This window comes from Panthera leo, chromosome C1, assembly GCF_018350215.1.
Source record: "Panthera leo isolate Ple1 chromosome C1, P.leo_Ple1_pat1.1, whole genome shotgun sequence".
NCBI lineage: Eukaryota > Metazoa > Chordata > Mammalia > Carnivora > Felidae > Panthera > Panthera leo.
Genome location: NC_056686.1, coordinates 115735118 through 115758055, shown reverse-complemented (window position 1 = coordinate 115758055; position 22938 = coordinate 115735118). Strand labels below are relative to the sequence as shown.

The window sequence follows — 22938 nt, the reverse complement described above, 5'->3', positions numbered from 1 at the left end:
CCAGGGAAAGCGGTTCTGTAGGGTGGGACCTCCCAAACTGGGCAGAGTGTGAGGAAACGATTGAGTGTTGAGGTGGGACGAAACCAGAGGAACAGTTCTTGCCCCAAATACACCCAGGGGGCTCAGTTTCCCGGAGATGGACTGAAACTGTAGCTGTGTGTTTTTCTGGACGCCAACTCAAGAGAAAACGCGATCATTGACATTGTCAACTTCACAGGATTTATGGAGTCCCACAAGAACAATCAGAAACCAGGAGGTCAGGGGAGGCACAGAGAGATATTCCTGGCACAGATATGGATTCTGCTCTAAGTTCGTGGGGTCTTCACTCCAAGAACATCATTAAAACCATCTCACAAGAGAACAGAGAGCAGTGTCTTTTATGAGACTCATGGTCTCACATCTCTCATCATGGCTGAAGGTACACCATCTAAGCTCTGTTGAGTAAAGGCACATTGACATGATACTGAAACAATGATGCCCAGTCATGGAGCAGTCTGGTCTTGAACTTACTCTGAAGGTAGCATACAAGCCTATCTGAAGCAGAAGGAATCTGAATCCAAATTATCTTCAGGGTGTGGCAGGTAGTAACCTAGAGTAGGACAACAGGGGGGGGGGGAGGGGAGCGGTGGGGAGTACCAGATCTGGTAAGGGCATTTCAGTCATACTTAAAAAAATACTGTAAAGACCCAGGGCATCCGGGTGGCTCAATTAGTTAACCTTCTGATTTTGGCTCAGGTCGTGATCTCACGGTTCGTGGGTTCGGGCCCTGCATCAGGCTCTGTGATGACAGCTCGGAGCCTGGAGCCTGCTTCAGATTCTGTGTTTTCCCCTCTCACTGCCCCTCCCCCACTTGCGTGCGCCCTGCCCCTCTCTCTCAAAAATAAACAAAAGTTAAAAGAAATGTGAGATACCGTAAAGACCAAAATACTCCCGAAGACCACCAGTGTGAGCTTTGGGTTGCGTTTATGAGGTTTATGAGTTCTAATCTAGAAAAATAAATGGACTGAAATTAGGTAAGTGTTTCTAAAGATTGATATCTACAGCCAAGACATCAGTAAATATTAGGCAGAAAGAATTCAAGTTCTCGGTCTTTAATAAGTGCTGAGAAATCAGTGGGCACATGTCACCTTCTGACGGATTAGTCCTTGAAATGAATTTCACATACTGGGATCACATATGTTCTTGGTACCATGTTATGCCCTGGAGATACGCCATTTGAGATAAACTATAATTTCTGCTCTCATCAAGCTTCAAGACATATATGCCTTGGATGCTTAAAACGGAGTGTGAGGTGTGCCCAAGTATGTACCAGGGATGCATAGAGGAGAGTGAGAGTAGCATCCAACTACTGTGGCTGGAGGTCAGGGGGTCAGGAGCTCAGAGGGTCAGGGTCAGGGAAGGCTTCATCCAGGAGGAAAGAGGAAGGGAAAAGGGTCATGGCAAAACAAACCACCACCACTCTATAATTTGGTTCTAGTTGCTGTCCTGGGTACCAAGAAGGTGAGATGTGATTGAGGAAAGGCCATCTGGGGGCAGCCCAGGGCCCCTCCAGGTCATAGCTGGTTGAAGTGTGGACTGCCCTGACAGTCCCAGGTGAGCCTTTGGGTGAGCTGTGGATAGGTGACCTTGGGTCCATCAGATCGATTAGCTCCTGCCCACGTTTGGGAGATTCCCCTCCTTACGGGTCCCCTCCCATTACCGAAGCTGGAAAGGGATTCTCAAGCTTCGCATCCCCTTCACTACTGGGGCTGGGAGTGGGACTTAGACCTCACAGGTTAGGAGGTTCTCAGGGCTCTGAATGGCAAGCAGGGACTGCTCAGTCCCCTTGGGTGGTGGGTGGAGAGTGTGGGGCTGTGGACGGTGTGGGTGAGGCCAGCCCCCAGCTGCAGTGAACTTGGGCTTTGCTTCTGGCTGCAACAGCATTAGAGTGGCTCTCTGTCCCCTCCTGAGTGCCCGTCAGTCACCCCACATACTTTGTCTTTTTTCCAGATGGGATGCAAAATTCATTCAAAAAGGTTCACCAAAGTACTACAACTCGGAGAGGTGTTTCAGAACATTCTGGATCAAGTGAGAAATGACAAACTCCTAATTGGGAGCTATATGAAGACTATTGCCCTTTGTCAAGTTTGAGTTTATTTAAAAAAGGAGAGAAGATTCAGACAAAACAATAGTGAGTGTAAAACATGATAAAGATGAGCTATGAAGGCAATAGATTTTTTTTTTCTGATATCGGGAAGCCATTTGCATCTAAGCCCAATTACTTTGAAAATAATATGCTCTCAAAAGTGGTGAGGATTAGTTTCTGTCACTTATAACGAAGGACCATGGCTGATAGAGTCTCCCTCCTTGTGTAGAGGTGATGGTTGAATGGAGAGGAACTCAGTTTTTTCATTGTTAAATGGGGATGATAATAAGATAAGAGTGTCTGCCTTAAAACACGATCGGGAAGACAAAATGAGACTAAATATGGAAAGCTTGGAACGTGATTGTCATATAGTCAATAATGCATGTTAACTATTATGAGCAATCACTTCAGCTGTAAATTCAATCCACAAATACTCAAACCAGCCGTTTAACCTCTCTGGCCTCACTTTTCCTTTCTGCAAAATGGACATAACACCGGCTGTCTTTATTTCATGATGCACGTGAATGCCAGACGAATCACAGTGTGGGAAGGGGCTTTGCAAAAGTGGAGAGTTCTGAGTGAGTAGAATACACTTCTGTTATTTCGTCTAAGCTCATCACCTGATTCTCACTAACCCACCCTGATCCCCGGAGACCCCCAGCTTGGGGCCGAGGCTCGTATTCATTTGATCTGATTTGTTAGTTGTGCTGAGAGGGAGAGAGAAGGGAAGTCAATTGGGGAAAAAAATAATAGAAAAATATTAAATTTTATGAACTTCAAAGTTTCACAATGCTTTATGGTTCCTGTGAGTCCGAGAGGGAATCTGATATCCCATTTTGAAATCTAGACTTGTCTTGTTTTATTTGTCAAAAATGTTTAGAACACTTAAATCTGCCAAGACCCCGAGGGGGCCGGGAGCAACATTTTGAAAGTTGTCCACGTACCTCCCTCCTTTCTTCTCTTTTCTTACCAGTCACGTGCCCCGCTGGAGAAGCAGTTGTTAGCTTTTGCCTGTTTGGTTTGTTGCAAGGCGTTCTCATGTGAGAAAGGTACCTTGAAGGAGCACAGAGGGCCCAATGGGAAGGCAATCAGGGTGCCGGCAGAAGGTGGTGTCTGAGCTGGTGACTGGCCAGGCCGAGGAGGGTAGAAGAGTGTTCCAGAGAGAGGAGATAAACGTGGAGGTGCGAAGCATGTCCTGGGAACAGCAGTGAGTGATTTAGAATTGCCCGGGTTTAAGTTGCAGAGAGGGGGGGAGGGGGTGCTGAAGAGGGAGGTAGAATCAGGGTTCAGATAGTGCAAAGGGCTCCCTCTTGAGGGTGGCGGGGACCCGGGAAAGTGCTGGGATCACTTCTGTGTCTTAGAAAGAGTGACCCGCAGCATGGAGGATGTGCTGGGGGGAAAGACATGGGAGGCAGGAGGGGCAGTAGGAGCCTGGCAGATGGAGGAGACGGGCACAGGGCCCGTCCACAGACATGTGGACTCTGCCCCGAGACGCCAGGCTCGGTGGCTGTGGAGGGGAAGGGATCACAGAGGGAGGAGCCCAGCACGGCTTTGTTGACTTGGAGGACAGGGTGCCACCGACTGAAATGGCGCATACAGGAGGAGAAGCAGTTGTGGGGGGTGGGTGACGCGGGACGACAAAGACCAAAGGGCAACACCTCTAGAGTTGGAACCGTAGGAAGCATTACTTGTGTTGAGTTCTTCTCACTGTCCTTCAGAATACACTCCAGCTGTGGCAACCCACCAGACTCGTGGGGACCGGTGCTGTGTTTTACCTCGTCTTCTTCCCCCCCTACCAGCCTGGCCTCACAAACCAGATTCTCAGTATACGATAGCTACTCGTCACACGGGATTCCCAGCACAAATGTTGGAGCTCTTTCAGTCCAGCATTTCCCAAAGAATGTTCCGAGGAGCCCCAGGTCTGTAAGGTGAGAGGCTGAAAAGGGATTCCAGGTTTAACCTGGGGAACGCTGAGATCCACACAGTTAAACAAAATTTCTTTACTGCGGGACTTCTCAGAGCCTTGAATGTGCTCGCATGCATGTGAAGCCTCAAGATGGGAGATTTAGAAGGCTGCCTTTGATGGTGGAATCTCTTTGGGGGAACATTCACTGTAGTGCTAGTTCACTGGAAACGCTTGGGGAAGCTGATTAAGACTAAGCTCTTGTTAAAAATAGTACCATAAAATGTCTTAAAGAACCCAGGAAAATAGAGACGCAATAATGATTATGTACCCATCTCCCAGCTTTGATAAATTATACCATATGCCCTACTGATCCAACAGTCTTAAAAAAATTTTTTTTTTAAGTTTACTTCTTTATTTTGAGAGAGAGAGAGAGAGAGCGAGAGAGAGCAGGGGAAGGGGCAGAGAGAGAATCCCAAGCAGGCTCCGCACCAGCAGCCCTGAGCCCAATGTGGGACTCGGGCTCACAAACCGTGAAATCATGACCTGAGCGTAAACTAGGAGTCAGATGCTCAATCACTCAACCGACTGAGCCACCCAGGCGCCCCTTGACTCAACAGTCTTAAGAAATATAATATGCCAGATGCAGTTAATTCCCCTGTTTCACCCTCCCTGATCCCATCCTTTTCTGTCTCATTCCTGATGTAAACCACACTCCACACTTGGTGTCCATGCGTGTCTTACACACTTACTATGTATCTATGTATCACGGACAACATACACCGCCGTTGGAAAATGTCGATGTTTAATGTCTGAATGCAGCGGAATGGTATTCTTCCCCACCTTGCTTTCCCCCTTCGGCTGTAGTTGTGGGGACTGTCACTCTATGAATATACTACCAGCCATTTATTCATTCTTCTGTAGATAGACCTCTAGTGTCTCTCTTCTGTAGATAGACCTCTTGTGTCTTTGCAGTTTGTTACTAGAAACACAACTGCGGGCACCATTCTTGGCCACATGGCTCCTTGTGCACAGAAGTGAGAGTTTCTCTAACGATAATTCCATTATTCTGGGAAGGAGAATTATGGCAACATTCTTGGCTACATGTCTCCTTGTACACATAAGTGGGAGTTTCTCCGAGGATTATTCCGGGAAGGAGAATTATGGCAACATTCCCAGGAGGCAGCATCTCCTTGTTACACTGAGTTCCTATTCATCCACATTCTTACCAACACTTGGTATTATCAGTGTTCCTCTCATGTTTCTTATTGTGGAATATTGCTGTTGGAATTTGCATTTTCCTAACTACTTGCCATCCTGATTACATCTTTTCAAACGCTGACTGGCCCTTCGGTTTCTTCTTCCACGACTTGCCAGTGTTTTCCTTTTCTGCCTGTTTTTTTTTTTTTTTGAATCGTGTCTTTTAAAAAAAAAAAATGATTTTTGGGGCGCCTGGGTGGCTCAGTCGGTTAAGCAGCCGACTTCGGCTCAGGTCATGATCTCGCGGTCCGTGAGTTCGAGCCCTGCGTCGGGCTCTGTGCTGACAGCTCAGAGCCTGGAGCCTGTTTCAGATTCTGTGTCTCCCTCTCTCTGACCCTCCCCCGTTCATGCTCTGTCTCTCTCTGTGTCAAAAATAAATAAACGTTAAAAAAATGATTTTTTTCTCCATCCTATGACTGGTTTTTAATTTTGTTTATGACATTCTTTGTTGTACAGAAGTTTAAAAAGTTTGATATTGTCGGGGCGCCTGGGTGGCTCGGTCGGTTAAGTGTCCGACTTCGGCTCAGGTCATGATCTCACAGCTCATGAGTTCAAGCCCCGCGTTGGGCTCTGTGCTGACAGCTCAGAGCCTGGAGCCTGCTTCGGATTCTGTGTCTCCGTCTCCCTCTGCTCCTCCCCTGCTCACGCTCTGTCTCTCTGTCTCTCTAAAATAAAAACATTAGAAAAAAAAGTTTGATATGGTCAAATTTACCAGTGTTCTTCTATATGGATTGTGTTGTTTGTGACTTCTTTATAAAGTTCGCCATACTTATGAGTTAAAACATACTATATATATATATATATATATATATATATATATATATTATTATTATTTTTTTTTTTTTTTTTTCCTGTCTACAAGTTTAAAATTTTGCTTTTCACATTTAGGTCTTCAATTCTTCTGGGTTTCGTTGTGTGCAGTTTGGGACAGGAATCTGATTCTACTGTTTTCCATTTAAATTATCAATTATTCCAGCACTGTGTATTGAGTGAGCTGTCCTTTCCTTATTGATTTGTAAAGCCACACCCATCATATGTTGGGTTTACTCACAATTACCTTCCCAGTCTGCCACATTGTAGCTGAAGAAATGGGGGTCCCTCGAGGAGGCAATCAGGTGGCTCCGTGCCCCAAGGAGGTGGCCGTGGGACAGGAAGCCCGGTCATACCGCATGAGGTCCAGGGATGTTCCAACCACACCATGGAGCAGAGCAGGTGTGCCTGGTGGTATTTTCTTATCCTCTTTCCTTTCTTCCCCCTTCCTCCCTGCTTGTCTTCCTTCCCTCCTTTTTCTTCTTCATCCCTGGTGGCTTGTGTTTCTGCCTTGAGAGGTATTAAAAAAACCCCAATCAATCAATTACTTTAACCACATATAGTTAACATACCATGCTATTTTAGCTGCAGGTGTACAATATAGCGATCCAACAGTTGCATGCATGTCTCAGTTGCTCATCAAAGTGAAATGCACTCTTCATGCCCTTCACCCATTTCACCCACCTCCCACCCCACCTCCCCTCTGGCAGCTACCATTTGTATTTATCAGTCTGGGTTTTTGTGGTTGTTGTTGTTGTTTGTTTTTCTTTTTTTTTTCTTTGTTCGTGCATTTGTTTTGTTTCTTAGATTCTGCATTCAAGACCTGTCTTTATGCATGACGCTGCCATCCAAATGCAGCTAACCTTCAGGCCAATGATTTGTCACAAATATGGCTGGGTAGATAACATTTCCTTTTCAGGAGCCGGGGCTGGTTGGGCTGACCTCTTTTCCATTCTGGAGACATGGATGGCTGGGGCTATTACAATCTACAGCACTTTGCCTTGATTCATGGCTACTAATCCCTGCAGATATATTTTTATTTTCCTGGATATATTGGATGTGCAGGTGCTATATATTGGAAGAGCCTGTTGTTTATTGACACGAGCCCAGTAAAGAGTCTGATTAATCTCAAAAACAAACAGAGAAAAGTGGAAGGTCACACTCCGGATCAAGAGCCTCCATTAGATCCCTGATCCCTGAGTTATTATTTCCGGTTGAGAGAAATTCTCCCGGTGGAGGTGTCAGGAGACAGAGGACGAACACACGAAGTGTGTGCAGGGCCCTCTTGTTCTCTTCTAAAGCTTTGCTCTCTGTGCTGGTCAGACGGGCTTCTCTGACTCACCGTTTTGGAAAGGAATCCCGCATGTTCTCGTATGATCCCATTGTCTTATAGATGGTTGCTTGGAGATATTCCGTGCCTTTCCCTATGCCCTTGAGGGACTTGGAGGTAAACTTTTTGGGCTCCTCTGTGACCTCAGAGGATCGGATGTGCCTGGTGAGGTTCCTTTGATGAATTCATGACCGTCTCCTCAGGGATGTTCGGGCCGGTGTCCCACGTGTCTTTGTGGCCACCAGCATTAGCAGGAGAGCAGTGCTGGCTGTGGGTGGCTGCTGTCTCACATGGGGCCGAGCCTGTGCAGGAGAGGAGGACATGGTGGAGGGAGCACGGGCTAGGAAGTGGTTATTTTGAGATCTGAGATCAATCACCCAGGTCGGATTTGTACTCCTCCTCCCTCTCACCTCGACATTCTGGCTCTCTCCTTTTGCCTCCTGCATGCCAGCTGCCCTACTGTTCCACTCTCTTCCTCCGCTAGTGCAGTATGCCTTTTGTCTGGAGAGTGGGAGGAAACTTCTCACGATTTCCCTGGCTCCCGGCTCTCTTTCTGACAATTCACCCTCCACATTGGCTGCCAAGGGGAACTTTCAAAAAACCCCGAACGAATTGTGTTATGTCTTTGGTTAAACCCTTCCAGAAAAGGGGCCGGTATTTTAACTTGGCGATGATCCAGAGGTTGCACAGATCACTCCTGTTCACAACCTTGCACCTGTGCTCAGGTCAGAGAGAGGCTGAAAGTGTGGTGCTTCCCTGTGCAGACATATGCCCAGCAACATGGCGGCAACCAGGAGGACGGAATGCATTTGGTGGTCAACTAGCTGTCTCTGCCACAGCATGGGGCTATTTGACATGTGGTTGTCCCCTCCCCTTCCCGTCCAGCTCCCTCTGGAGAACATCTCAATATCACTTCCTCCAGGAAGCCTTCCCTGGATCCCCCCCCCACCCCCGTTGTCTAAGCCACCCTCCCCTTGGCACTCCGATGGCACCCCTCATATGAGCCCATGGCACTCAAATTCTCTTTCCTGTCTTTTGCTCCCTAGTGCACCGTGAGCTCTCTTTGGGCAACTGCTTCTTCATCTTCATGTTGCCTGTGCAGAGTAGACGGCAGGGCTCAAAGTAGGGGATCAGTGAATGGGTCATGGGTAGATGGATACTGCGAGGTTGGGAGTCCTTTTGTGGTATGGGTGACAAAATGTCTAAAGCTCTTTTTAGAACGTCAAAGAAAGACGCCAAAATGGCGGTCTTTATTATCACAGAGGCATATATTGTATGCCTTTCCCTGGTGCAGGGCTTCTGAGACCTGGCTGTACAATTTGAATCACCCAAGGAGAGAGTGTGAGCAGTATAGCTTATGGGACCCCTGCCCTCGGACAATGTGAGGAGTGAAAATGAGGTGAGGGCTGGGGGAGCGTGTGCTAAAAACAAGATCCCTGGGGGTCGTGCTGCAGCCAGCCCTTGGGGAGAGGGCTATGAGGTTGCAGGAACCCAGCGGAAAATGAATTATGGAGGGACCCTGAGCTCCTTCCATTAGAGATGCGGTGGGACTAACCTATTGCCTGCCTGCCTGCCATTCTTGTCTCTCCCTCCCTCCCTTCTTCCCCCTCCCCCCCAGTGATGACTTTTATTACACTCAGTAGCTAAGGGCTGAGAAACTCTAATCAGAAATGTATCCACTTATCCTGAAGCTTCTTAACTCCATCCAGTCAGTCCCTGTGGATACAATCTGTGGTGATTACATTAGATGAATAGCTAATGCCTTTAGTGATCCCGGGTTCCACATCCCCTCTGGGATCTGAGCCAGCACCAGGCCGTCCTGACTCTCTGCTCCCAAGGCTTTAGGCTCTGAGAAAACTGGAGATTCTAGAGCTGGGACCCACCTGGGGTCTTTTGGAGGAGGTCCAAGGACCCTGCGGTTGGGGCTCCTCTTTTTATCGCATTTCAAAGCAACGGAGTATTGAATGGCCATTGTGTCTACCTGCAAAGCAGGATACAAAGAGGCTAGCCCCTCAAGTTTTCTCATGACCTCCCTCAGAACCGTTACTAGAGCCCCCAGGGGGAAATGGATAACTTTAGCGAAAAAAATACATTTAGGAATGCATGGTAAAAAGCCAGATTGCTAGAATATAAGTCCATTGTTTTCTTGAACTCTAGGCAAGTGGCAGGGATCATAAACTCTGAGGCTGTGGTGGCTGGAGAGGTAACTTAATGTATTAGGGAAGAGCGGGGACTGTGGCAAACTAGAAAGCATCTAAGAGCATTCTCATTCAGAGTCTAAGGAAATAGTGTGTCAGCCACACCAAACGACCACGCTGTGGGGTATTCTTATGGTCAAGCCTGCGATGCCCCTTGTACCAGTGTATCTGTCCTGAGACCTAAGTATAGGGCATCTTTGTTTGTTTTCTCTTGTGTCCCTCACCCCCGCTGGTGTTAGGTGAGGTCCAAGTCCCAAAATTTACTCCACGGCAAAGGATCAAAGATCCTCCATTTTTGGCCGGTGGGTGGTAATTCACACTCTCAGGAGTTAGAAACCCGAGAGGGGCTAGTCCCCGCCTTAACTTCAGGAAAGGTGCACGGGCTCACTGATGGGCTCACTGATGGCCTTCGAGGAACTTAGCTAAAGGGGCAGGGGCACCCATGGAGGAGACGGAGACCAGGAGACGACAGGAGATGGGAAGTGCTCATGGTTGTTTCGAAAGAGAGAGTCCGGAGGGGGCTGGTGCAGAGAAGGCTCTTCAGAGATGGGCTCGAGCTGGTCCCTGCAGGGGAGCGGGATTCGGATGGCCACAGTAACAAGGACAGTAGCTAGTGGCTCTTGGGCTTCGCACTTGCTCTGACTGGTGACATTTCGTCCTCACCACAGCACGAGGAGCAGTTCTATTTGTGTTGTCTGCTTCATTTATTTATTTATTTTTGTAGTAAATGTAACTTATTGTCAAATTGGTTTCCAGACGACACTCAGTGCTCATCCCAACAGGTGCCCTCCTCAATGCCCATCACAGTTGGGACACATGACTCTTTTAAACGTTGGCTAACCACAGCTAGCACTTACTTACCTGCCAGGGGCTGCTTTTAGCACTGCATGTAGACTTACCTATTTAACCCCGTGAAGCGGGGTTTATTATTATTACCCCCCGCCTCACAGATGGGGAAACTGAGACGCAGGGAGGGTAAGAAACTTGCTGAGTCTTACCCTGCTGGTAAGGGGAAGATCTAGAAGTGAAGCCCAGACAGGCTGGTTCCCACGTTCTTGTTCTTAAATCCCACATCCACTCCCTAACTTGCCTGACACCGCACGTTACTGAAGGGCGATGCAGGGATAAATTCCAGATCCGGAACGGGGAGCCCTCAGTGTGTTTCACTGCCCCCCAAAAGGAGGGACTCAGCTAGAGTGTGAGAAAATGTCCTTTTAAAATAAGAGATTTAGGGGGCGGCTGGGTGGCTCAGTCGGTTAAGCATCCGACTTCGGCTCAGGTCATGATCTCACGGTCCGTGAGTTCGAGCCCCGCGTCAGGGTCTGTGCTGACGGCTCAGAGCCTGGAACCTGCTTCCGATTCTGCGTCTCCCTCTCTCTCTGACCCTCCCCCGTTCATGCTGTCTTTTCCTGTCTCAAAAATAAATAAACATTAAAAAAATTTTTTTAAATAAGAGATTTAGTTTGGGGGCACCTGGGTGGCTCAGTCGGTTAAGCATCCAACTCTTGGTCTCGGCTCAGGTCATGATGTCGCGGTTCGGGAGATCGAGCCCCGCGTCAGGCTCTTCGCCAACAGCTTGGAGCCTGCTGGGGATTGTCTCTCCCTCTCTCTCTCTCTCTCTCTCTGCCCCTCCCGTGCTCACGTGCATGTCTCTCAAAATAAGTAAATAAACTTAGAAAGAGACTTAGTTTCAAATGTTTGCCGGAGGCAAATCAGGCAGATGGTGTAGCGAATGCCAGGAAAGAAAGAAGAGCAGGCATGGGGCGCAGGGTGCAGCCCCCGGACAAGTGAGGAGTCGGGTGGCTCCAGGTGGGACAGGTGGCTGGAGCCTAGTAGGATCTGAGGCGGAGCCCGAGCCGGGACAGTTGAATTCCACGGAAGTTCATTTTGAAAATGGGCATCCGTCAAATACGTTGATTACAGGGCATTCGAAAATGTGGTGTCTTAAGAGAAAATTGGAGTCGCGTCCAAAAGGTCAGAAGATGACTGTCGTGGGAAAGATAGTTTGTTTCTCTCGGTTCGCAGGGGGAGGGACTTGTGGCACCCACGGGGCGACAGGGGGAGGCATGGGTCGGCCGGGAGGCAGAGGGAGCAAGGGGAAGTCAGGGGCCCGAGGCTTTACTGTGATTTCTGAGGAATGTGTGAGCCAGAGTCTATAGGTTTACCGTTGGCTCCTTTGAATATTGTCATTGGGGGTGTCCCTGATTGTCTGGTACCTGGCGCTGGGGTGTTTGGGGCAGGAGGATGGTGGCCCAGAGTTTGAGAGCCCTGTGAGAACTTGCGGGAGGAGGTGGTGGGTGCGGGCCCTGGATTGGATGGCTTGTATTTGTAAAGTGCCCTCGCAGGTGAGTTTCTTATCTCAAGGAATTGGCTGCTCCCAGGAGAGACAGTCCCTCCAGACTTGGCCTGGCTCCAGACATCAAAGCATCAGACTACAGAAAATAAAAGCCACAGTTAATACGTGGACCCTGGTCTGACTTCTCTCCGGGGTACGGTTTCATTGCAGCTTTATGATCTCAATCTATGTGACGGTAATTTTTCCAGGACATTGTTTTCTTTTTTTCAGAGGTTGAGCCTATCACGAGGACACCCCTGTCTTCTCCCCCATTTAATTATTCTTGGACTCAGCAAGGGTCTGGGCACATGGTGAAGGGCACACGGCTTTGCTGTGCCAATGGTAAGATGTTGTACTGTGCGCACGGCCCTTCCTGGTGTCTGCCGTGTCTGTCACTAGAGCCTGTCCTTTGGGATAAGGACGGGTCGTTAGACCGTTGTGCGGGATGTCCACTGCACAATAGCTCCACACCTAAGGAGGTGCCATTCACTTGGTACGTGTGGACATTTATTACACATTTCCAGTAGATGGCAGTCAAACATCTTAACCTAACAAAGTCTTATCAGGATTACTTTTCTGACAAATAGAAATAAAGTGCCTCTAAGTTGCACCTGGGTCCTGTGAGGGTCCACTGAGCAACGGTCCTGGTCTCATGGGCCACCCCGCTATTCTCTGACTCTGCAGGAGCTTCAGCTATGCCCCGTCACCCAGCAAGAGATGGGATTCTCTGTCCAGCCCCCATGAAAGTTGCTTGTAGTTCCAAAGCAGCCCGACTTTCGACTCTGCTACCAGAGCCCCAAGTTGAGAGCTTGAGGCTCTCAGAAGGTCCCAGAAGGTCCCAGAAGGTCGGAGGGATGGCACACAATTTGAGGGGGTGGTAGGTGATGTCTGGAGTCCTGACAGCCTGGGAGAGTGGGAGGGCTCTGTGACCCTGGGGCGGGGGGTGGAGGGCTTTTGTGGTCAGAGAGAAGGGCAGGACACGGGGGGACATATGCATTCAAGATGTAGGTCAATTGTTTAATGAGTCCTGTACTAGGGAGTGAGCAGGATACTAGAAGATTAGGTCCAACTACTTAGACACACGAAGTGAGGTAAGGCCAGGAAGGTGCAGCCTTGGACTTGTGTTCTTTTCTGTGGGGGAGGGGTTGGGCGTCTTCCTGGCTCTTGTTCCGCTTGGTGCAGGACCAGCAGTTAGTTTATCATCTGACCCTCTGTCCCTCCTGGGGGAGGTCACTGTGTTTGTTTTGTAGAAAGACTGCAAAACCACAGAGAACGAAGGTGAGACCTTAAGAGCGCAGTGACACAGGGATCCCACGAGGGAATGATGGCGGGCAAGGTGGTGAGACCCTAAGTTCCCAGTGAGGGGGGCCTGTCAGGGGAGGGGTCCCTGGGGAAGCGGTCATTGAGGGGGAACAGGAAGGTCTGATGCACAATCTGAGTTTCTTGTGCGGTGTGCTGTGGGAGCTCGCTCCCTGGACAACCCCTCCCTCAGGCTTCAGTGAACTTTGAGGCACTCACCGATGGTCTGTGTGGACGTTTTTGTGGCGTGTGTATGCCTCTGTGTGTGTGTGTGTGTGTGTGTGTGTGTGTTTGAGAGAGAGAACTGGGGAAAAAAAAGCTCAGGTTCAGGCCTGGCCGGGCTGATGTGGTGCAGAACAGCAAAGGCACGAGTGGAAGCAAGTCCAGAAGGAGCAATGGCCATTTCCATGTAAGCCCCTTAGGATCTACGAAATCTCGGTGAAAACTTTCAACCTCGCGAACTGTGGACTTAGGGCTTTCGCTCACTTCTGCTAGACATCAGACCCTAGCAGACCTTCGAGTCACACAGATTACCTGGTGTGTGGCAGAGCTCTTAGAAGACTTCCTGATCCATAGAGGTACGCACACCTGTAGAACGTTTGACCCAAGAAAACTATTAAAGGACGCACCTCGTCCTATCAGAAGAATTTATCCTTCTCTCTGTCTCCTCAGATACAACTACGGTTGGGGAGAAGCGTTCAGCAAATACATTCTTTTCCTTAGCAGATACGTCTTTCAAGAAATAAATTTGGAGTGGCTTTATTTTCGTTAATTCATCCATTTGTTGACTCATCATCTGTTTGTTAGCAGCCTAGAATCTGCTGGGCTGTGTTCTTGGCACTGGGGAGCCATGGAGAAGGTGGCCGCCCTTAGCGGATTTCAGGACGCATGTGGGATTGATCAGAGTAACAAGAATATAGAGTAGCTCAGGGTCACATGTTTAGCAATTACTTTTAATTTGCTTGACAGACGAATTTGCTTGACAAACTGTGGCAGGAAGATCCCTGGGTAGACATTAGTCCATGCTAGAGAAAAGCCAGGTCTACTGTCTAGCCCTGTCTGATACACTTATGAAGTTTTTGTCTTGAGAGCAGGAAGGTGGATCTGACCCAAAGGAATCCTCAGCGAGGAGTCTCAGGGATTTGGCCTCACCCACTCTGCTTTTCCATTACTGAGACTGTGTGCATTCGCAGTCTCACGCTGGCTCTATAAAGGGATTGCAAAGTTGTTCTGAAAACCGAAGATAAAATTGCTTTGGAGGGCTCTCATTTTGGTCTCCTGGTGGGTTGTAAGCAAACACATTCTCGAAAGCTGAGCGGTGGAGCCCAATTGTTTCAGGCCAGGAGGACGACACAGATGCCAAGCTTGTGCTGCTTTGGGAGGCCCAGGTGCCTGTGGTCTATCAGGAGGCGCCATGTTGGGTGCTAATGACAGAGCTGGGAGAGATCCGACCTCCACCCCCCACCCCGGGGCAGAGTAGGGGCTCAGTGCATGCTTGATAAAGGGGCAGAAAAGGAATTGATATACAGTGCCAGATCCTCCAACGCCCCCCTTCCTCTTTCCCCACAGATTTGTGTGTTTTCCCATTTTAAAAGTCAAATAAAACTCACCCCCTTCAGTGCTTACTTCTGACAATTTTTAAAATAAGTATCTAGTTGTGTCATCACACTCAGGAGGGGGAATGATCCCATATCCCCCCAAATTCCTCCACATCCCAGCTCCTAACAAACACTAATCGATTCGACGTCCCTGTGGTTTTGTCTTGGTAAATGTCACATAAACGAAATTATAAGTGTTAAACCTTGGAGTCTGCCTTCTTTCACTTAGCACGATGCAGTTGCCATGTGGCTGTGCTGTTGGGTGTATCAGTAGTTCACCCCTTTATTATGGCTGTGTAATAGTCCACCATGCGGTTGTAGCAGTTTGTTTATCTATTCACCAGATGAGGGGCTTTTGGGTCGGTTTTCACTTTTGGCAGTTGGGGAAAGGTCGCAATAAACCTTTGTGTACAGGTTTTTGTGTGAACATAGGCTTTCATTTCACTTGGGTAAATCCAGAGAAGTGGGATTTCTGGTTCATATGATAAGTATATGTTTAACTTTGTAGGAAATTGTCAAACCGTTTCCCAAAGTCTACCATTTTGCGTTCCCATCAGTGTGTATGAGAGTTTCAGTTGCACTGCATACTTGTCAGCACTAGGTATTGTCAGTTGAGCACCACCACCACCACCACCACCACCAATTAGCCATTCTAATGCATGTGTAATGGCATCTCACTGTGGCTTTCATTTATATTTCTCTAATGATGAATGATATTGAGGATCTTCTCATGTGCTTATTGGCCATAGGTACATTGATGGTAATGTGTCTGTTTATAACATTTCCCCATTTTGGGTGGTTTATTTTCTTATTATTCACTTTGGAGAGTTCTTTATACATTCTGGATACAAATCCTTTATTAGATATATACTTAGCAAATATGTTTTCCCAGTTTTTGGTTTAGCTTTTCATTCTCTTAACAGTGTCTTTTAAATCAGAGAAGTTTTTAAACTGATGCTTACCAGAAGGGAGGTGGGTGGGGGGATGGGTGAAATAGGTGGTGGGGATTAAGGAGTGCACTTCTTGTGAGGAGCACTGGGATGTATGGAATTGCTGAGTCACTATATTGTACACCTGAAACTAATATAACTGTATGTTAACTGTACTAGAATTAAAATAAATAAATAAATAAATAAATAAATAAATAATAGAAATTCTTAATTTTGATGAAGTCCCATTTATCAATATGTTTTTTATAAACTGCGTTTTCGGTGTCATGTTTACAAATTCTTTGCCTAACCTGTGATCATGATGGTTTTCTCCTATTTTTTCTATTTTATTTTTTAAAATCTATTTATTTATTTATTTTGAGAGAGGGGTGGGGGGAGAAAGAGAACAAGCATGAGCAGAGAATCCCAAGCAGGCTCCACACTGCCAGTGCAGAGCCTGACATGGAGCTCAATCCCACAAACCATGAGATCATGACCTGAGCTGAAATCAAGAGTTAGATACTTAACCAAGTGAGCCACTCAGGCGTGCCCCTCCTTTTTTCTTTTAAACGTTTAATTTTATATTTATGATCCATTTTGAGTTAATGTTTATGTCAGATGTTGAGTTTAGGTCAAGTTCCTTCCTTCCTTCCTTCCTTCTTTCTTTCTTTCTTTCTTTCTTTCTTTCTTTCTTTCTTTCTCTCTTGTACATCCAATTGTTCCAACATTATTTGTTAAGAAAGCTATTTTTTCTCCAATGAATTTTCTTCGAATCTTTGTCAAAAATCAACTTGCCATATTTGTGTGAATCTATTTCTGGAATGCCTATTATGTTCCATGGACCCATCTGTCTATTTCTTCACCAATATCACACTATCTTGATTATTGTACCTTTAGAGTAGGTCTTAAAATTGAGAAGTTTGGATCTCATGACTTTTTTCTTCTTTTTCAAAATTATTTTGGCTATTTTAGTTTCTTTGCCTTTTCATATACATTTTATAGTAGTCTTGTCTATATCCACGAAAACTCAGGCTTGGATTTTGGTAGAAATTGCGTCTTAATCATTTGGGAAGAATTGACATCTTTACTATGTTGAGTCTTCCAGTCCATGAATATAATATACCTCTCCATTTATTTAGGTCCTCTTCAGTTTCCTTCATTAATGGTTTGTAATTTTCAGCATACAGATGCTGTAAAGTTTTGTTAGAGATATACTTAAGTATTTAATTTTCTTTCTTTTCTTATTGTAAATGGTGTTATTCTTATGATTTGTTTCTAAAGAATATGATTGATTTTTAAAATGCTGACCTTGTACCCTGTGACTTTGCAAAACTCACTGAAGATCTCCAGCCTGACATTCACTCGCTTGTTAATATAATTTATAGTCCCTAGGTCTTAGTCTTTTTTATTTTACTTTATTTTATTTTATTTTATTTTATTTTATTTTATTTTATTTTATTTTTTGCTGTTGTTCTTTGAAATTCTCTATGTAGAAATTTTCTATGTTGTCTGTGAATATGAATAGTTTTCTTTCTTTTTAATATGTATACTTCCTTTCCACCTTTGTTAATGTTCTGGCTAGGGTTTCCAGTACAACTTTTTTTAAATGTTTATTTATTTTTGAGAGAGAGAGGGAGAGACAGAATGTGAGCAGGAGAGGGGCAGAGAGAGAGGGAGATGCAGCATCTGAAGTGGGCCCCGGTCTCTGAGCTGTCAGCACAGAGCCCCATGTGGGGCTTGAACCCACAGACCACGAGATCATGAGCTGAGCCAAAGTCGGATGCTCAGCTGACTGGGCCACCCAGGCGCCCCTATGATTTTTAATAAGAGTGGAGAGAGTAGACATTCTTGCCTTGTTCCCAATTTTAGGATGAAAATATTTAGTCTTTCACCATTATGGATGATGTTCACGGTAGGTTTTTGTAGATATCCTTTTTTAGAGAGAGAGAGAGACTCTCATCCCCTTAGATAGGCAGGGCCACAGACCCAAAGACAGGAAGTGCTTTTCCAGAATACATGGTTAATTATTGGCAGCCTGGGACTAGAATCCAGGAGGAATGATCCTCAGCATTTCCACTTTGCCAGGCTGCTTTGAAAATCCTGTGTCCTTGAAGGGTTACTGTTTGTTTTGGCCATTTAGCAGAATTGTCAGGGCACGCTTGTTAATTAAGCAAGAATGTGAAGCAGATTAGTATGAACAGGTATATATCTCACTGAGAATGACTAGACGCTTTCTGGAAAAGATGTTAGACAAAGAGCTGGGGGTGGGGAGCGCTTGAGTTTGAGGTACCAGAGGACATGCCAAGAGGATAACGGCGCAGGTAATAGGATGGCCAAAGTTTGGAAGAAAAATATCACCACTGCCACAGGCCTGCTGCGTAAGCCCGAGGTTGGCAGTGGGCACCTCTCCCTGTATTATCCAGCTAAGATTGGCCCCATCTTCCATTTTATGTCCTGTGGGAAGTCGAATGTCTTCACCAAGGTTTTTGCGAATTCCTGTTTACACTTGTTTCTAGTTACTCCTGGCTAGGATTCTGGCTTTGCCAAAACAGCATTTTCTGCTGTTTTTTTTTTTTTTTTTTTTTTTGCAAGTGCTCCATTATTTCTGCCCTGGCCTTGACCCAAACATGTGAAACAGATCTATGTTATTAATTCCTTTCCATGCAAACAAACTCTCCAAGACTACTGGGTTGTGTCAAAAGGGCTCCTACTGGTTAAGTGTAGGGCAATTTGACCATCAATAAAAATAATCACTACTACATTGAACACAGTAAATATGTTTAAATACAGGAGCACATAGCAATTATGATAATAATAATAATAGAAAGACCTCACTTATAACCTTTGGATTCTAGGAAAACTATTCAGTATTTCAAAAGTTGGCAAATTAAGGGTGCGTAACAATATTTATTCTGCTCTTACCATGCTAACTGAGCCTCAGGGTAATCAAGTAGTTGACAAGAAGTTTTTCTTTATAGAAGCTACTAGATGCAGAAGGAACAATCAAATTAAAATGCCGTTATTTTGCAACTTCTAATGAAATAATGGTGTGGGCAATGATCGTCAGCGGCATCGGTCATAAAATGAGAAGCGGCTGGATGTTACACGTCTCCCAATGAAAGTTTTCAACACTCTTCAGGAGACAGTCTTGCTCAGAGAAACCAAATTATCGAAAGAGTTGACTGGATGACAGCTTCCTTTCTTTTTCCAGGTGCGGAAAGAAATGCAACGATTGTCATGGGTCGATAACCGTGGAGGCTGACTGATGGCTACCTGGGGTTTTGTTGTTTCCCTTCACGTACATTTGAAAACTTCCACAATTTGTATCTTTCCTTATTGTCCTAATGTAGCATAAGCAAGAGAAACCGCACCCACAAAGCCACTCTGTGTGGTAGATGTTTATCGAAAACTCAGGGGTAGGAGCCAGGGAGGTTACACCAAGCTTCACCTAATAGTTAATTTAATACTGGATATTAGACTTCTTTTTCTTAAACGCTGTTCCTCCACTTTGTCAACAACTCAACACCCAGTTGACTTCTGGGTTTGGTTTCCCCTCTGTCTACCACTGCCTCGCATCTCTGGCGATACCAGAAAATGCTCCTACTTCATCGTATGGGGCGATTTAGCAGTCCCCTCCCCCAAACTCAACTCCGGACCTTCCTCTGCAAACCCAGTGTTTCACTGCTGTGCTAGACAACGGATTCTTTCTCCAGATTTCACAGCTTCCCTTTGTATCTGATAGAGTAAAGACGAAGCTGCCCTAACGAAGTAAGCCCTAGCGCCGTGCCTCAAAAAGAGAGAAAGCTATTTCTCTCTCCATACTGGCTCTGGGGATGCGTGGTCCAGCTCCACTCTATGAACTGTTTTAGGGACCCAAGTTCCCTGCCTTTGGTGCCCCAGCCCTGGCGCAGGGAATCGCCGGTGAGAACGGTGAGGGAGGGGGTCCACAGGAGCAGACCTGGAAGTTGCACACATCACTTCTGCTCACGTCCCGTCCTCTGCCACCTGGTCGCCAGGCTCCCCAGCCACCCAGCGCCGGGAATGTAGCTTCTCTGGGACCTTGTCTGCAGCCATGGTTTTGCACCCATGGCAGATGGAGAAAGGATTTTGGAGTCATGTCTCTGCTCTTGGGCTCTGCGAGGGGAGCAGAGAATTAGCCTCCATGAATGCTGCAACCAGCCCTTGGGAGGCACGGCTGCTGGGCCAATGCAGCTTTGTCTTTGACTCCCATTGGCCTCTGAAGGTTGCAAAGTGGTGGTAATTTTGCCCTGCCTCTGGGTGTAACTCTGTCAGGCCCATGCCTTCTCTGTCCAGTCTAGGGCAACAGACTGCCATATGGCCGATACAGTCTCAGTTCTGAGTTAGAATGTCCAGTCCACGCAAACAGCTCAATGTGGAGGTGCATATCTTTTCCCCCCACCGGCGTGGCCCTGTTTCAAGCCACAAGTGGCTTTTTCTTAATTTCTCTGTCCCTCCGGATTCCAGTCTGTTTGAGACACTCCCGAGAGGGAAGGTAGATGTGCCGGTGGAGACAGGGGGTCCGTCTCACTCCAGCTGGCTCTGCTGGGAGCATCCTGCCCTCAGGGCCTGGCAGATGCAGGGAGCTGACTTGTGTTGGGATTCGCAAGGCTCCCCAGAGCTCCCCCGGTAGGTCTCTTGACTGGTTTCCTTGAGCAGGCCTTTGCTTTCTCTGTTCTGGATGGACAGCTCCCGAGGCCGCAGGGAATGTTGTCTTACCTCAACTTCTCGCTCTCCAGCACGTAGGGGGCCTGAACGGCCCCAAGACATCCCGGCTGGGTCTCTCTCCCATGGGACCCACATCTGTCCTTGGGAAGTCCTGGTGCGTCCCTTGCATTTTGGGAGGGGGGTGCCGATTTTGTTAACCCACATTGGACCTCTAGATTTACCCCGTGGGAGTCAGATCCCAGCCCTCCCCACATGCCAGCTGTTGGGCCCACATACGGATCTCTCTGTGAAACCCTGTCCCCCCCCCCCCCCGCACCCCCCATAGAGTCCTTCCTCCCTCCCCACCCCTGCCTTTCGGTCTTTGGGAGAGAGGTGAGATTCACATCACAGCTAGCCTTAAAGGTAGGATGCCTTTTTGTACTCATGGAGATGGGGGAGTTCTCAAGCTGTGAATGGGACTCTCATCTGACCTTTTTGAATTCTGCATTTGGTGATCTGTCTCGTAGGCAATTTGGTATTGAACATCTATGGTCTCGGCGCTCAGCGGAAATTGAAGCAGGGGGGCCTCCTTCCTATCATCCTGTGATAGAAATGAATCATGCCGCCTGCACAGGGCAAAAGCGACCACTGTCAGCCTTGGTCTTAAATAACGCTCTTTATCTCCCCACGACACTTGGACACCCAATCCGTGGGACAGCCCTTTCTACGGAGAGCAGAACTGATAGGGAAGCCAGCGTGAATGTCCTGCCCGTCTGTCCCATCTTCCACTCCTGCCCGCAATGACTGGGTGGGACGATGTCTTTGGGAAGGACTTTTATCCCTAGTGTTTTTTGTCTTTTTTTTTTTTTTTTTGGCTGTGGAGCTCATTAGGAAAAATAACGTTTTCATATTGGTATGACCTGTGGGTGTTTTCTTTAAGTTCAGCAAAACAAATCCTTCAGATTCTGTGCACTTTTCCTGTCACATAAATTGCAATTACTAGGTCCGTGGAAAACAGCAGTAAGGGGGAGCCTAAGGCTGTGTTTATTAGACCCAATTAGTGTAGACCTTGGATTAATATGTTTCCACCTCCATATGTCCGAGCCCTTTTCAAGGCTGTGAGGAAAATTTATGGTGAAGCGGGCAGGAGGCTGAGTCCCAGCCCAGTCGCCTGGAGACAGTGGTCTGTCCTTATGCCAATATGCTTTTGAGTCTCAGGGCCTGAGGCCAAAGGGATCCATACCCCACACCCTAGCCCAATGCCTGCTGGGCGCTGGGTGCCGAGGGCATATCTTCGGGATGCAGAACACAGTCTCTGATGCCAAGGAGCTCGGAGCCAAATTATGGAGAGGAGGTGGGTGGAGACACCCATGGTCGGCCACCCCGAAGGCTGGTCTTTCCAGGGCCCAGCTGCGAGTAACTCCTTTGTTTGTGGGGTGCTCCTCACTCCTGGACTCACCCGGCACTGCCGCACTTCACCTTCACCTCCAGGTGTGCTCCCCCACTTTGCCTTGCCCCAGGGTTCCTTCCCGCTTGGCTTCCAAGTTCATGCTGACCACCCTTCTCTGGTGCATCCACTGTCTGTCCATCTCGGGGTCCTGAACTTCTCTCCTGTGAGCTCAGTCTTCACCTCTTATTATTCATGAAGGTTCCTGGCCTGGATCCAAAAGCTTTGACCTCGACTCCATCCAGGGCATGACCTCTGGGGCGCCCCCCACCATAACTGTGGCAGCCTATCACCCTGCCCCAGATACTCACCCAGCCCCCAGGCTTCCCCACAATCTTGGTCCAGCTGTGTTCTCTGGGGACGAGGATGCAAATCTGGGGGTGTTAACCCCCGGAGGGGCTGGCTGGTCATGTAATACCAAGTTCCACGGGCTTAATTCCGAAGAAGCCTCCTGCTTAATATCTGATTATTTAATTTAACCCATCTCTCTTGGGTTTGGGATGCTTGTTCTTGGAGAGCTGTGATCTTCCCCAAGGAACTATGGTGACATCCAGCTCAAGACTTCACACCAAACCGGAGGGCTCCTCAATGGCCAAAATCTCAGGGAGCTCGCATCTCACTTGGGACCTGCTTTCTGGCGGTATTATCGTTGTGATATGGGGGCATTCCCCCCAAATGCTGTGTTTCTCCTCACCTCCAAGCCTGTGCCCCCGCTACTCCTTCCATCGGTAATAACGCTCTCCCTTCTACCTCGGTGAGCTCCTAACGGTCTTCTGATGCCCAGCTCTGGGTTCCTCCCACACTGTTCAGAGTGATCTGATTCTGTTTTCCTTCATGAAAATGGCATCTCCCATACACTGTGTATTTACTCAGTCATAACCGCGATTTTACATTTCGGTTTTTCCTTGTAGATCTTTCTTCTCTTGGAAATGACGAGGTCCACCCCACGCAGGCACCAGCATGATGAAAGAATGAGTGAAGCAGGGTGGCTGTGAGTGTAGAGATGCTGCCTGAGGGGGGCCAGAAGCAGCTAGGCCAG

At 47.5% G+C, this 22938-nt stretch overlaps 1 long non-coding RNA gene across 2 annotated transcripts in view; it reads left to right on the top strand.

The window, feature by feature from the left end:
- LOC122227494 overlaps window positions 1-19212 on the top strand; it is a 35704-nt gene extending 16492 nt beyond the window's left edge. For both annotated transcript variants that reach the window (XR_006206084.1, XR_006206085.1), the window contains exons 2-3: window positions 1990-2170; window positions 18999-19212. This is a non-coding gene — a long non-coding RNA (uncharacterized LOC122227494). The remainder of the gene's footprint in view (window positions 1-1989; window positions 2171-18998) is intronic.
- Window positions 19213-22938: the final 3726 nt, after the last annotated feature.